The sequence below is a fragment of the Triticum urartu genome, chromosome 1A, assembly GCF_056163025.1.
Source record: "Triticum urartu cultivar PI428250 chromosome 1A, HENAU_Tu73, whole genome shotgun sequence".
NCBI classification, from domain to species: domain Eukaryota; kingdom Viridiplantae; phylum Streptophyta; class Magnoliopsida; order Poales; family Poaceae; genus Triticum; species Triticum urartu.
Window position 1 is genome coordinate 68,527,549 of NC_141873.1, and position 14,835 is coordinate 68,542,383.

A 14,835-nucleotide genomic window follows, 5' to 3' on the forward strand; every position below is an offset into this window, starting at 1 on the left:
AATCTTGGGTACACTGACGAACCGTTCGTCCTAGCCAATGATGTGGCACAGGTTATCTATGTGAAGGACATGTCTACCAAACCGAGAAAAAGAAAAGATAAGGAAGCGAATACATCATACGATGAGCCAAAGCGCCACATAGTTCTTTCAGGAAAAAGGGACATCCTGGGAGTGGACGGCAAGACAGACATGTCTGAAGATTATGAAAAGTTTCATGAAATTCCTCCCTTCAATGTCAAGGCTGACCCAAGCATCCTGATAAACAATGAAGATTATCCATGGTTACGGCGCAATAAGCAAATGACACAAGCGAAGAAAAAGTGAAGACTTTCTCCCGCAATAAGCAAATGCTATGTGGGTGAAATTATGATACCATTCCAACTTTCAACTTTTTCAGAGTTCATTTGAAATGCTTTCATGTCTTATGGTTCGAAACTTTGATACTTCGAAAGTGATTGTCCATTTTGTACACGAAGTGCATCAAGTTTTTGTCGTAACCCTCTCTACTTTTTGGAACATGCTATGTGGGTGAAATGATGATACCATGCCAACTTTCAACCTTTTCAGAGTTCATTTTTAAATGCTTTCCAATTTCAGATTTAGCTCAAAGAATGAATTAATAGCAAACAGAATGAACTACAAAACTTTTATGAAAATAAGAACAATCAATTAAAATATTATGTTATGATCAACTAAAATAAAACTATAATATTCTTCAATAGCAAAAAGAATATAATTTTTGTGACCTAAAATCAAACTATAAGTATTTAATTGTAAGTATAAATAAAAAATAAATAGCAAAGAAGAAAAAAAATTCTATTTTTATAGTAAAGTTATTCATAAACTAGTGATTCACACAAATTTTATAAAATTCCAATTTAAACTATTCAAAATTTTAAAACTAATGGCACTAACAGAAAGTTTGTAATTTTTGTGACCTAAAAGCAAAAGGAAATCACTAAAAAACTATAAGTATTTAGTTGTAAGTATAAATAAAAAATAAATAGAAAAAAAATTCTATTTTTATAGTAAAGTTATTCATAAACTAGTGATTCACACAAATTTTTAAAAATTCAAATTTAAACTATTCAAAATTTAAAACTAATGGCACTAACAGAAAGTTTATAATTTTTGTGACCTAAAAGCAAAAAGAAATCACTAAAAAACTATAAGTATTTAGTTTTAAGTAGAAATAAAAAAAATAAAAAACCAAAAAAATGTAGAAATAAAAAAGAAAAAACCAAAAAAAATGCCTCCTACTGGGCCTGCACGGCCTGAATACGACTAGAAACCCTACATGGGCCAGGATTCAGGCCCACAGAGGCCCAATAGGCCCACAGGCAGTAGCAAGTTTAGGCCCGAAAGCCTGCATTAGAGAGGAGCTCGAATAGGGAGGCACAGCAGGGCTTATAAACCAGTGCCGGCGCCCTTCAGCTAGCGATGTGGGACTAAACTTTTGGGCGCTGGCAGCACAAGGGCATTGGTCCCGGTTGGTGGCACCAACCGGGACTAAAGGGGGGCATTGGTCACGGTTCGTGGCACCAACCGTGACCAATGCCCCCCTTTAGTCCCGGTTGGTGCCACCAACCGGGACCAAAGGCCGCCGCTTCCCGCCCTTTGGGCTGCTGAAAATTGGCCTTTGGTCCCGGTTGGTGGCACCAACCGGGACCAAAGGGGGGCATTGGTCACGGTTTGTGCCACAAACCGGGACCATTGCTCCGGCTATATATACAACCCTTGCAAAATTTTCGCCAACTGCTCCATTCCCCATCGCCGACGCCGCCAGGCTGCTTGTCCTCCTCATCGCCGTCGCTGCGCCCTGCCCCATCGCCGTCGCCGTGCCCCGAGCCCCGCCTCCTCGATCGTCCTCCTCGTCGCCGTCGTCCGCCCTGCCCCGAGCCCCGCCTCCTCGATCGTCCCCGTCGCCGCCATGTGCCGCCCCGAGCCCGCGGCCGTCCCCGTCGCCGTGTGCCACCCCGCCCCGAGCTCGCTGCCGTCCGCCCTGCCCCGAGCCCCGCCTCCTCGATCGTCCCCGTCGCCGTGTGCCGCCCCGAGCCCGCGGCCGTCCCCATCTCCCCATCGCCCCACGCACGCCGTCCCCGTCGCCGGCATCCCCGAGCCCGCCGTAGCTCCTTTCCCGTCGCTGGCCTCCTCTCCCCGTCGCCGCCCGCCCCCAGTGAGCTCCCCCCTTTCCCATCCCCGTCGGCGACGATGCCACCCATTGCCGCCGCTGCTCTCTGTTCATATATGCAAAAGTTACTTTTTTAGAAAATCATCTATATATGTTCAGAAAAGTTCTATATGAATGTGGCTATATATATATGTTCAGAAAAGTTCTATATGTATGTGGCTATGTATGTGTATGTGGCTATGTGAATATGCAAAGAAGAGGAGATGAAGAAGATGATATATTTTCTTATTCGTGGGTGTCGAGAGAGTCATCGATAACTTTAGTGAATTTTAGGTTATTTTCATTTTAGGTCATTTTAGGCGGGGAAGAAGGGGAAGAAGAGGGAGAAGAAGAGGGGGTCGAGAGGGGGTCTAGGGTCACCGACGGGTCGATGGTCGTCGAACATGAGAGGAGGAAGAGGATAAAAAAAGAAGAGGAATAAGAAAAGAAAAAAGAGGAGAAGAAAGAATAGAGGAGAAGATCTCCTCTATTCTTTCTTCTCCTCTTTTTTTCTTCTTCTTCCTCTTTTTTTATCGGGAACGAGGGTCGTCGAGGGTCGCCGAGCGGTAGAGGAAGAAGAGGATAAAAAAGAAGAGGAAGAAAAAAAAGAGAGGGGTCGACGGTCGCCTAGGGGTCGAGGGTCGAGAGGGGGTCTAGGGTCGCCGAGAGGGGAGAGGAAGACGGGGAGAAATAAATAAGAAGAAGAAAAAAGAAGAAAAAGAAGAGGAGAAGAATAAAGGAATAGAGGAGAAGAAGAGAAAAATAGAATATATATATTCTATTTTCTCTTTTGTCCTCTATTCGAGAGAGGCGAAGAAGAAGGGGAAGAAGAGGGAGAAGAAGAGGAGAGGAAGAAGAGGAAGTCTTCTCCTCTATTCTTTCTTCTCTTCTTTTTTCTTCTTCTTCTTCCTCTTTATTTTATCGGGAACGAGGGTCGTCGAGAGGGTCGCCGAGCGGTAGAGGAGAAACCCTAAATAGAAAGTATCGTCGGTGTGAGATACATGTACCGTCGGTGTCGGACACTACACCCACATCCCACAAGTGGCGCGGGCTTCGACGCCCACGTCACTTGTGGGACGTGGATGTAGTGTCCGACACCGAAGGCCACATGTATCTCACACCCACGATACTTGCTAGCTATTTAGGGTTTCCTCTACCGAAAGGAAGAGGAGAAATAAATAAGAAGAAAAAGAAGAGGAGAAGAAGAAAGGAATAGTGGAGAAGAAGAGAAAATAGAATATATTCTATTTTCTCTTTTCTCCACTATTCCTTTCTTCTTCTCCTCTTTTTTTTCTTCTTTTCTTCTTCTTATTCTTCTTCTTCTTCTTCTTCTTCTTATTCTTATTAGCCGGAAGTAGAGAGAGGTTTCCTAGTGTCAAAGTATTGAAGAAATCCATGCCTTCATCATTAGCCGGAAGTAACCAGGGCATGTTGGTACGAAGTTCTGCAAAGTTGTTTTGGAATGGAGTCCCGGATAGAATAATCCGCCTTTTGGTACCAATTCAGCAAAGGCCTTCCAAATAGCGATATTCGGAAGGCTCTTGCTGAACTTTATACCAAAAGGCGGATTATCCTATCTGGGAGTCCGTTCCAGAACAACTTTGAAGAGCTTCGTACCATCATGCACATGTTACTTTCGCCTAATGATGAAGACATGGTTTTGTTGAATCCTGAGACACTACGCAACCTCCCGACCCCTCGGCAATCCTATCGAACATGAGAGGAAGAAGAGGATAAAAAAAGAAGAGGAAGAAGAAAAAAAGAGGAGAAGAAAGAATAGAGGAGATCTTCTCTTCTATTCTTTCTTCTCCTCTTATTTTTCTTCTTCTTCCTCTTTTTTTTATCGGGAACGAGGGTCGTCGAGGGACATAGATGTAGTGTCGTCGTTGTCGATATATACCCCCTCCCGATTGCTTACTATGATTAGGTAGCTAGTTCTACGTTTGGCACTAATATATCCATCTATCATGTTTGAATAATAATTTCCATGTTGTAAATATTTGTAGAAACTATGGACACCGCCCTAGACGAAGCAACAAAAGAAGCGTTGTTGAGGGACATAATCGCAGAAGAAAGTGATGCCATCTCGTTGTTTCTCAACGAAACCGATGGTCTGGAAGGAGAGGGTGAACAAGTTGGCTACGGTGACCTAATGCCGGTGCAAGAAGAAGAACATGAGGACGGCTCTGGTGACCGAACCGAGTCCGGCCAGGTATATATATTAGTTAAGCCTATGCTGACTAGCTGATTGATGCATTCATTGTTTTGGTATGTACACATATTAATTAAGTCTTTATCCTTTTTTCTAGCCCTCCGGATCGAGAACAACTTCGGTAAAGAGACGAGGCCCGAAGAAAAAGTTGAGCTCGGATGAAAAGTTTGAGATCATAGCAATCGCGCCCGACGGCCAACCTATTGAACCCCTCCGGACAAAGAGCGCATTTGTTGCTCAGTGCGGGGTTCTGGTTAGGGACAAGATCCCGATAAGCATCCAGCAAAGGTTTAAGCCGGCTACAGAAGACCCTGAGGTCTCTTATGTCAATGATATGCAGAAAAATGATCTTTGGACTGAGCTGAAGTCAAATTTCACCCTACCGCCTGAGGATAATCCAGAGAACCCAGTTAAAGAGAAATTAATCAAGTCTTTTGCTCTGAAGAGGATGGCAGAACTATTCAGGAGGTGGAAGAAAGAGCTGAATAAGTTTGTCGAAAATAATGAGACACCAGAATTTAAGGGCAGATATGAGAATATCAGAGATCACTGGCCCGCATTTGTGGCCCACAAGACATCGGAAAAGAGTAAGAAGATGTCGGCGACAAACAAGCAAAATGCTGCGAAGAAGAAGCTTCACCATCGCACGGGGTCAGGTGGCTACCTCGTAGCCCGGCCTAAGTGGTCCAAGACTGAGAATGATCTGGTTCATAAAGGGATCGAACCAGAGACAATTAACTGGCCAGACCGTTGCCGGACTTGGTTCTTCGGGGCTGGTGGAACACTGGACCCTGTAACAGGGAAGTGCATTTGGACGAACGATCAAATGGACATACCAGTCAGTAAGCTTAAGCAGTATATCGAAGCAGCGCAGGAAGGAACGTTCTTTCCAGACAGAGAGAACGACGAGCTCACAATGGCCCTCGGGAATCCTGAGCACCCTGGACGGACACGAGGCACGCCAGGCTCCATTCCGTGGAAGGTTGGGTTTCCGGACGCAGGCGGTTACAAATCCCATGAGAGGAGGAAAAAAGTGCAGCAGACCCAAATGCAGGCGCTGCAAGCAAGGGTAGACGCGATAGAGGAACGAGAAGCAAATCGCAGCAAACGTACTGCCGAAGCCTCCCCCAAAGCTACCCCGCCATCTCAGCGCAGAAGCAGCATGGCTTCCACCGAGCTGCTTCAGCCGGAGCATGCCTTGACGGCTCTTGCCAGCTATCCCGTGGATGCTATAACAGAGTCTCAAAATTGCCACCTTATGACGCAATGGATGAATTTGAAGGTCAAGGCGGCTGTTGGCTCTGTTTTTCCTACTGAACCCGGCGCAACTTTTCACTGCCGGCCGATTCCAGAAGGATATGCTAGGGTGATGGTGGATGAGATAACGGAGGGATTTGAGGACCTCCAGCTTGACCACCCTACCGGTGAAGGGGAGACTCGGCTGGGGTGTGCTTTGAAGACTCCATGCCTATGGCGGAAGGAGCTCATCAACCTTCCGAACTGGACGCCACCGCCGCCTCCTCCTCCTCCGGCGAGTCAGGGCACTCCGCCTCCACCGCCTCCTCCTCCGGCGAGTGACGATCAGGGCCCTCGGCCGGCTCCTTCTCCGACGCGCGGCGGCACTCCGCCTCCTTCTCCGCCTGCGCCGACGCGCCCGAGCAGCCAGCCTCCTCCTTCTCCGCCTCGTCAGCAAGGGCGGAAGAGACCTGCCGCCGCTCCAGCTGCTCCGGCGCGTCGTAGTCCTTCTCCTCCGCCTCTTAAGCAAGTAAAGAAGACAACCGCTACGTCTGCTCGGTCGGCGTCTAGCAGTACAACCAGAGGCGGGAGGACATACAGATTCGGTCCTTCTCTGAAGACTCCAGAGAAGTTACCATACGAGAGGACCTAGGAGGAGAACGCCGAGATCGCGCGAGAAGAAGTGAAGAAATTCTTTGAAGGGGTGAAAGCAAAGAAACATCCACCTCCGGAGGAGAAGGTAGATCGGGTGAAAGTGAAGCGCACTCTGGCTGCCCTGACAAAACCACCGAAGTCTGATTCGCCGAAAGGAAACTATGACCGCATTATTGGAAAGGAATTTGCCGAAGCGGAGTGGTCGGGAAGTACTGTCAGTGATCAAAGGCTGAAAGAATGACGAGCTGGGAAACAAATTGCCCAGCTCGGCGAACAAGTGAAGCAATCGTGCCCCCCGCTCAAGGTGCCTAGCCACAACGTCGATAATGATCCGAGGATGGTGCCCGGTTATAGCAATCTTGCAGATTACCTGCCCGACGAAGTACATTATGAACCCATGGACGTGCAGATACAAAGATACGAGTATGGGAAGCCTCTCGTCAAAGATGAAAGATCTCTATCAATGATGATGCGAAGATTGCATGATTGGTACTTGAAAATCTGCAGAGACTCTGGGGGGAGGAGTACTTTGTATGCGAGAGTTAAACCGGAGCATGACCTCGTTGGAATTGATCTGTTGCCTGTTCCATTTGAGGAGTTCTTTCAGTTTTTCAATCAATTGGCCCTCGATAAAGCAACGGTCACCTGCTACTGTCTGTAAGTAGTACTACTTCTGTCATTAAGTCTCTCTATATAGCTCAGCTCTTTCATTGCATGTATTTATAATTATCCTCACTATATTATGCAGATTGAAGATCGTCGAATTGAAGAAAAGACAAATCGGTGATATTGGGTTCATTAACACAAATATCATAGATGCAACTCAGGTTAAATTTCATGTCGCGGATACCGAGGCCAACTTGCTACGATCGTTGGTAATAAATGAAAACAAAGATATAATACTCTTTCCTTACAACTTCAAGTGAGTGTTACTGTCTTGTGCATATTCGGTTTCCCTTATGTATTAGTCAAGGTTATAGTATTGTAATTGATGAGTTATGCATGCGTGTGCAGTTTCCACTATATTCTCCTAGAGATTAAGCTTGAGCAGGGACTAGTAACTGTCTTAGACTCAAGACGAAAAGATCCCCAGGACTATGCGGACATGACTCAAATGCTCGAGAAGTAAGTTAAATCGATCATTATCCAACATATCAGCAACTTTGTTCATTTCCTGATATATCAAGTAATTGTTTTCTTTGTCTGGCAGGGTTTGGAAAAAATTCACCAAAAAAGCTCCGGGACTCCCGAAGAAGCTGCAATTTAGACACCCGAAAGTAAGTACTATAGTAGCATGTTCCGCGCATCTCCTATTGATTCAAGCGCTAGTTTCATCAATACCATTTGGCATTCTTGCTTATCAGTTTGGTTGACCTCTATTTCTTGTAAAGTGGTTGTGGCAGGAACAAGGGAATGATTTCTGTGGATACTACATTTGCGAGTCCATCCGCCACACGATCTGTGAGCGGGGCTACTCTGACGAACAATATGAAGTGCGTAATAAACAACATTCACAATTTTATTTTATTACCATCATTTGTGTTGAGTTTCATTCATTCATATATATATATATATATATGTATTGACCCCCTTCTTCAAATTAGATGTTTCGGAAGCGGGATGAACTCCTAGCACCAGCTCGCATGCGAGCAATTCAAGAGGAATTGGCGGCATTCTTTCTTGACCACGTGATCCCTGAAGACGGAGAATTCTATGTGGACCCTAAGTCCGTATGATTACATTTGTAAGAGATAATTATTGTATATATGTAGCCGGTAGTGTCAGATAGATATACGAGAACTTGTTGTTCGACCAATCTCTCAGAGAAGGAGAGGTGGTCGATATCACTTCTCTCTGTATATATGCATATATGTTCATGACGATCTTCTGTTTCCTTCGTTTGCTTACTAGCTAGCTAGCGTGTCTAGTCCTCTCTATATACGTATGTATAGTACGTAGCGTCGACCAAGCACGGACATAAGAGAGGACACTTCTCTCTATTAATTATAACTAGCTAACACAATATATGAAACACCTAAATTAACCCCGCAAAACCCCCAACCCCCCCCCTTTCAAAAAAAACAAAAACCCCAGCCACAGAAGTGCTGACGCGTGGATGCCTATTGGTCCCAGTTGGTGCCACCAACCGGGACCAAAGGGTCTCCTGACTGGGCTCTGCGCAATGCCCACGTGGAGGGCCTTTAGTCCCGGTTCTGGATTGAACCGGGACTAAAGGGGGGAGGTATTAGTACCGACACTTTAGTCCCAGTTCCGGAACCGGGACTAAAGGCCCTTACGAACCGGGACTATAGGCCCTTTTTCTACCAGTGCTGGCTCGCCTCCTACCACCTTTGCGGCACGGCAGAGACCTGGTACTGCGCCCTCGAGCAGGACGAGGGCAACATGCCCCCTTGGGAGTGCTTCCGCGAGCTCTGCCTCCTTCGTTTTGGGCCACCGATCCGCAGGAGCAGTCTGGCGGAGCTCGGTCGCCTTCCCTTCACCTCCACGGTTCAGGACTTCGCCGACCGTTTCCAGGCCCTGGCTTGCCACGCGTCGGGCGTGACAGCGTAGCAGTGGGCCGACCTCTTTGTCGGTTGACTCCCGGATCACATCCGCGTGGACGTGGAGTTTGGGGGCCCTAGGATCTCCAGGCGACCATGTATTACGCCCGCTGAGGGAGTCCTGGATTAAGGGGTCCTCGGGCGTCCGACCTGTTAGCCATGGGCCGGACTGATGGACTGTGAAGATACGAAGACCGAAGATTTCACCCGAGTCTGGATGGGACTCTCCTTGGCGTGGAAGGCAAGCTTGATAACTGGATATGTAGATTCCCTTCTTTATAACCGACCATGTGTAACCCTAGATCCTCCCGGTGTCTATATAAACCGGACGACTTAGTCCGGATAGGATACTCATTATCGTAGCCATACAAGCTAGACCTCTAAGGTTTAACCATTACGATCTCGAGGTAGATCAACTCTTGTAACACTCATATTCATCAATATCAATCAAGCATGACGTAGGGTATTACCTCCATAGAGAGGGCTCGAACCTGGGTAAACATCGTGTCCCTTGTCTCCTATTACCATCGACCTTAGACGCACAGTTCGGGACCCCCTACCTGAGATCCACCGGTTTTGACACCGACATTGGTGCTTTCATTGAGAGTTCCACTATGCTGCCGCTAAGAGGTTTGATGGCCCCTTCAATCGTCAATAATGACGCCATCCAAGGAGAAACCTTTCTCCCCGGACAGATCTTCGTGTTCGGCGGCTTCGTATCGTGGGCCAATTCAGTTGGCCATCTGGAGCAGATCGAAAGCTACGCCCCTAGCCATCAGGTGAGATTTGGGAGCTTGAACTACGTTGCGGACATCCATGGAGACTTGATCTTCGCTGGATTCGAGACCGCGATAGCCGCTCCCGGCCACCCTGATGATCATGACCTAAATCTGTCATCAGGCTGCGTCCAGGAGATCGCTCCTGTAACGGCTCTGGCCCTAGATCCGGAGCAAGCTGCGCCACCCAAGGACGGGAGGATCAACCCTACCATGGAAGCCACAGATTCCACGGCATTGGAGCCGCATACAGACTTAACCTCTCATGACGTCTCTGTCAGCGGAACTCTGGACTCGTATCTGGCCGAAAGTTCCGAACCACGTGAGCCCGCGGACGCCAAGATTGATCGTTTATCGATCTTCGAATTCAGCGCCCTAGACATCTTCCAGCACTCGCCTTTGGGCGATGTGCTAAACTCGTTAAAGAACCTGTCCTTGACAGATGACTCACAGCTGAACTATATCCGGCTTGAACTAGGGGCCGGCGGTGGAGAATTTTGTTTCCCACCCGCCACCCACTACATAGCCACGATCGAGGATTTGACCGAGGAGCTTGACTACGACTCTGAGGACATCGACGGTATGGACGACGATGCCGGAGAAGAAGAGGTCCAGAACCCGCCGTTCACCGGACGCTGGACGGCCACTTCCTCGTATGATGTATACATAGTGGATGCACCAAAGGAGAATAGAGGCGAGGACAAGGAAGATCCCGCTGAGGATAAACCTTCTGAAATACAGTCCAAGCGCCAGCGTCAGCGGCGCCGCTCTAAGTCATGCCGCAGCAAAGACAACAGTACGGGCACAGGAGAAGACAGCACTCCAGAAGGTGCCGAAGACAATGAAGACCCCGTCGATACAACTAATGAACAAGACGAATGGGAAGGCGGGCAGGTTAGCCCCGGTAAACAGGCCACACACGAAGATTCGGAGGACGATAGTTACCTTCCGCTCTCCGAGGATGAGGTGAGCCTCGACACCGAGGATTTCATCGTGCCCGAGGAACCTCTTGAGCAGGAGCGCTTCAAGCGCCAGCTAATTGCCACTGCACAGAGCCTGAAAAAGAAGCAGCAGCAACTTCAAGCTGACCAAGATCTGCTAAATGATAAATGGACTGATGTCCTAGCAGCCGAAGAGTACGGCCTCAAGCGCCCAACCAAAAGCTACCCAAAGCGCAAACTGTTACCTCAGTTTCACGAGGAGGCGCCGAACTACATACCTCCATCGTACAATGCGGCGGACCGACCACCACGTGGTCGGGACAAAACGGCAACTCAGGCCGAACACCAGCCAGCCCCGCCTCAGTGCAGAGGCAGAGGTAAATTAGCCCATGGGCATACATATGACCTCCGGCAAACCCTGAACAATAAACCAGGACACACTAGATTAATCTACGGATCGCGAGGGCGTGCCACGACACGCGACGACGACCATCTATTCGGACGTGACAAACTTAGTCATGCGCGGGCCGAAAACCGCAGACGGACTCCATCCGAGCTACGTCGCGATACGGCCCGATATAGAGGTGCCACACACCCTCATTGCTTCACTGATGAGGTCCTGGATCATGAATTCCCGGAAGGGTTCAAACCTGTGAATATAGAATCATACGATGGAACCACGGACCCCGCGGTGTGGATCGAAGACTTCATTCTCCACATTCATATGGCCCGCGGCGATGACCTCCACGCCATCAAATACCTCCCTATAAACTCAAAGGGCAAGCTCGGCACTGGCTCAACAGTCTGCCTGCAAATCCCATTGGCAGTTGGGAAGACTTGGAAGAGGCTTTCCTCGAGAACTTTCAAGGCACATATGTTCGACCTCCGGACGCTGATGACTTAAGCCGGATAGTTCAACAGCCCGGAGAGTCCGCCAGGAAATTATGGACTAGGTTCTTAACTAAAAAGAACCAAATCGTCGACTGCCCGGATGCCGAAGCCCTAGCAGCCTTCAAACACAGTATCCGCGACGAATGGCTTGCTCGCCACCTTGGCCAAGAAAAGCCAAAATCCATGGCAGCCCTCATGGCATTCATGACCCGCTTTTGTGCAGGCGAGGACAGTTGGTTGGCCCGTAGCAAAAACAATGCAAGCGATGCCAGCACCCCTGAAGCTAAAACTAGCAAAGACAAGTCTCGACGCAACAGATACAAGCGCCGAAACAACAGTGATAACACCGAGGACACGGCAGTCAATGCCGGATTCAGGGGCCCTAAGTCCGGTCAGCAGAAGAAGCTGTTCCAACAGAACAATTCAGGCCCATCCAGCTTAGACCGCATACTCGATTGTCTGTGCCAGATTCATGGCACCCCAGACAAGCCACCCAATCATACAAATAGAGATTGCTGGGGTTTTAAACAGTCCGGCAAATTAAACATCGAGAATAGGGAAAAGGGATCGCAAAGCGAGGACGATGACGAAGAGCCCCAGGTCAAAACGGTGAACATGATATATGCTACCCACATCCCCAAGAGGGAGCGCAAGCATGCGCTCAGGGACGTTTACGCAATAGAGCCAGTCGCCCCAAAATTTAATCCATGGTCGTCATGCCCGATCACTTTTGATCGCCGGGATCATCCAACCAGTATCCGGCATGGTGGCTCAGCCGCACTAGTCTTAGACCCCATAATTGATGGGTTCCACCTGACTCGCGTCCTTATGGAGGGAGGTAGCAGCCTTAATCTGCTCTATCAGGATACATCATGAAAAATGGGCATTAACCCATCAAGGATCAAGCCTACAAGGACTACCTTTAAAGGAGTCATACCAAGCATAGAGGCCCGCTGTACGGGCTCAATCACACTCGAGGCTATCTTCGGATCTCCGGACAACTTCCGAAGCGAGGAGTTAATCTTTGATATCATCCCATTTCGCAGCGGCTATCATGCACTGCTCGGAGCACTGCGTTCGCTCGATTCAACGCAGTACCGTACTATGCTTATCTCAAGCTCAAGATGCGCGGTCCACGCGGCGTCGTAACAGTCAATGGAAATACGAAATGCTCCCTCCGTACAGAAGAGCACATAGGTGCCTTAGCAGCAGAAGTATAGAGCGGCCTTCTCAAGCAGAACCTTAACTCGGCTGCCAAGCCCACGGACGCCGTTAAGAGGGTCCGAACTACTCTGCAGCAAGAGAGCTCGGCTCGTCATGAGCTCGACTAGCAATTCAGCCTCCGTCGCAGTTCTGATCAAGTGGTGGCATTCGTGCCGCGCGTACATAACTACGCGCTCAAAATCCCATGGGCATCGACGGAGGCATAGCTAGCTTGTGATCCGTAGTACGGCTCAACCGACGTCGGATACACATATACTTTCATTTTTACTTGTTTCCTTTTCAGGTCTCAATCCCACAGGCACCATCTGATGGCCTGGTCACCGGTCCTCCTGAAGGATAAACACACCAAGACAGCGAGTAACGCAGACATATGGGGGACTCTTTAGGTGATTCCGTTAATGATAACTTTACCTGCTTTTCAGGACCCACATGCAGCTCTCCCTTGGTTTCGGCATGTCAAATAGCCTGTTGCTTATCGCACTACCTGTATCAATGCGCTTTGATGTACTAATTAAATTACAATGAGAACAGTTTGTGGCTGGAGTTGTTGGACTCCAACTTTTTTGTACCTTTTTGGTTTTCTTTCTCCGTTCTCTCTTTCAGCTCCCCTGTGGATAACCCTATCAGGTAGCACTCGTACACTTTGGTATGCTTGATGCTTGCCAGGGGCTTTATGGCACCCCACATTACGGCAACAGAAGTCCGAACACTTTTTATAAGTATAGTTCGGCACCCCGAATTTAGCATTATATGCATTGGCTCTGAATCATGTCTTTGGTCAATAGTCGGGTTGCCTGGCTCCTGTGCTTGCTACCTTACGTTCTGCTATATCGGCTAAGGTAGTAAAGGGAGAACTACTACGATTGTGCCTTGGTTTACCCAAAGGAGCACCTTAGTAGAGAAAGCCGAAAACTGACTGTTATGATGCGGCGAGAGCCGGTCAGCTGTTCGGAGGTTGCAAATCATTGGAGATTTCTTCCGCATTATGCGAAGGATTGGTACTTCCCGATCAGATGCGTATAGCACTCTAGTCTGGATACTAGGGGCTGCGCCCATGTTTTTATTGTCGCACTCCTATGGCTAAGTGAGGGCGTTACAGCCGCATAGTCTGGTTGCCTGGTTCGTTGCGCTAAACAACACCTTCAAGGACCATCTAATTGGATCAAGATTGTTTAGATTCCATCCTGAACACCCCCGTACTACCTACGTGGGGGCAGAAGCTGACGACTAGTTAACCCTCAGATTTCATACAACACGGCCTCACAGGAAGTAAAAATTTAAAAACATAACAATCATTATATTGCATAAACACTTTGTTTCATCATACAAGGCAGAGGAAGCTCGAATACATTCATTAAAAGATGGTGTCCTTCCCACAATGATCCGCAACAATGCGGGACCCTTCTAAGACATCGCCGAAGTATCGCTCAGGTGTGCGGTACTCCTTGTCCTCCAGCGGCCCCCCGGTCGCTAGCTTGATAGCATCCAGCTTCGCCCACCAGACCTTGCAATAAGAGAAGGCCAGACGCGCGCCCTCGATGCAGACGGACCGGTTGATGACATCTAGCCGAGGACAGGCATCCACTAGCTTCTTCACGAGGCCGAAGTAGCTGCTGGGAATAGCTCCGGCCGGCCACTGCCGGACTATCATATCCTTCATGGCCAGTTCGTCCACCCTGTGCAGCTCGACCAGTTGTTTCAGCTGATTGCTGAAGGGCACCAGATGTTCTGGCACGCAATATTGCAACCAGAACAGCTTCTCTGCGGGACTCCCTTCTTCGGCTCGGAAGAACTCCACAACATCGGTCACACTGCGCGGCAGATCAGCAAAGGCCCCTGGAGAACTCCGAATCTGGGTTAGTAAAAGGAATTTCCTCTTCACACTCCTGCTTTGCATATTGAATGCCTTACACGCCGCGATCTTCCTGGCCTCCTGGATCTCATGGAGGGCGCCTTGGGCTTCAATCCGAGCTACCTCCGCACCTTACGAGCTTCGGCAAGTTTGGTTTCTTGAGCCGACGCATTGTGCTCCAAGGTCTCGCACTTCTTCACCGTGTCCTGGAGCTCCTGTTGGACTTCGTTGACCCGGGCCTTGAGCCTTTTATGGACAGCCCGCTCCTTGATAGCCTTCCCCTCGGCTTCGACCAGGTCCGCTTTCAGGGCCTCGACA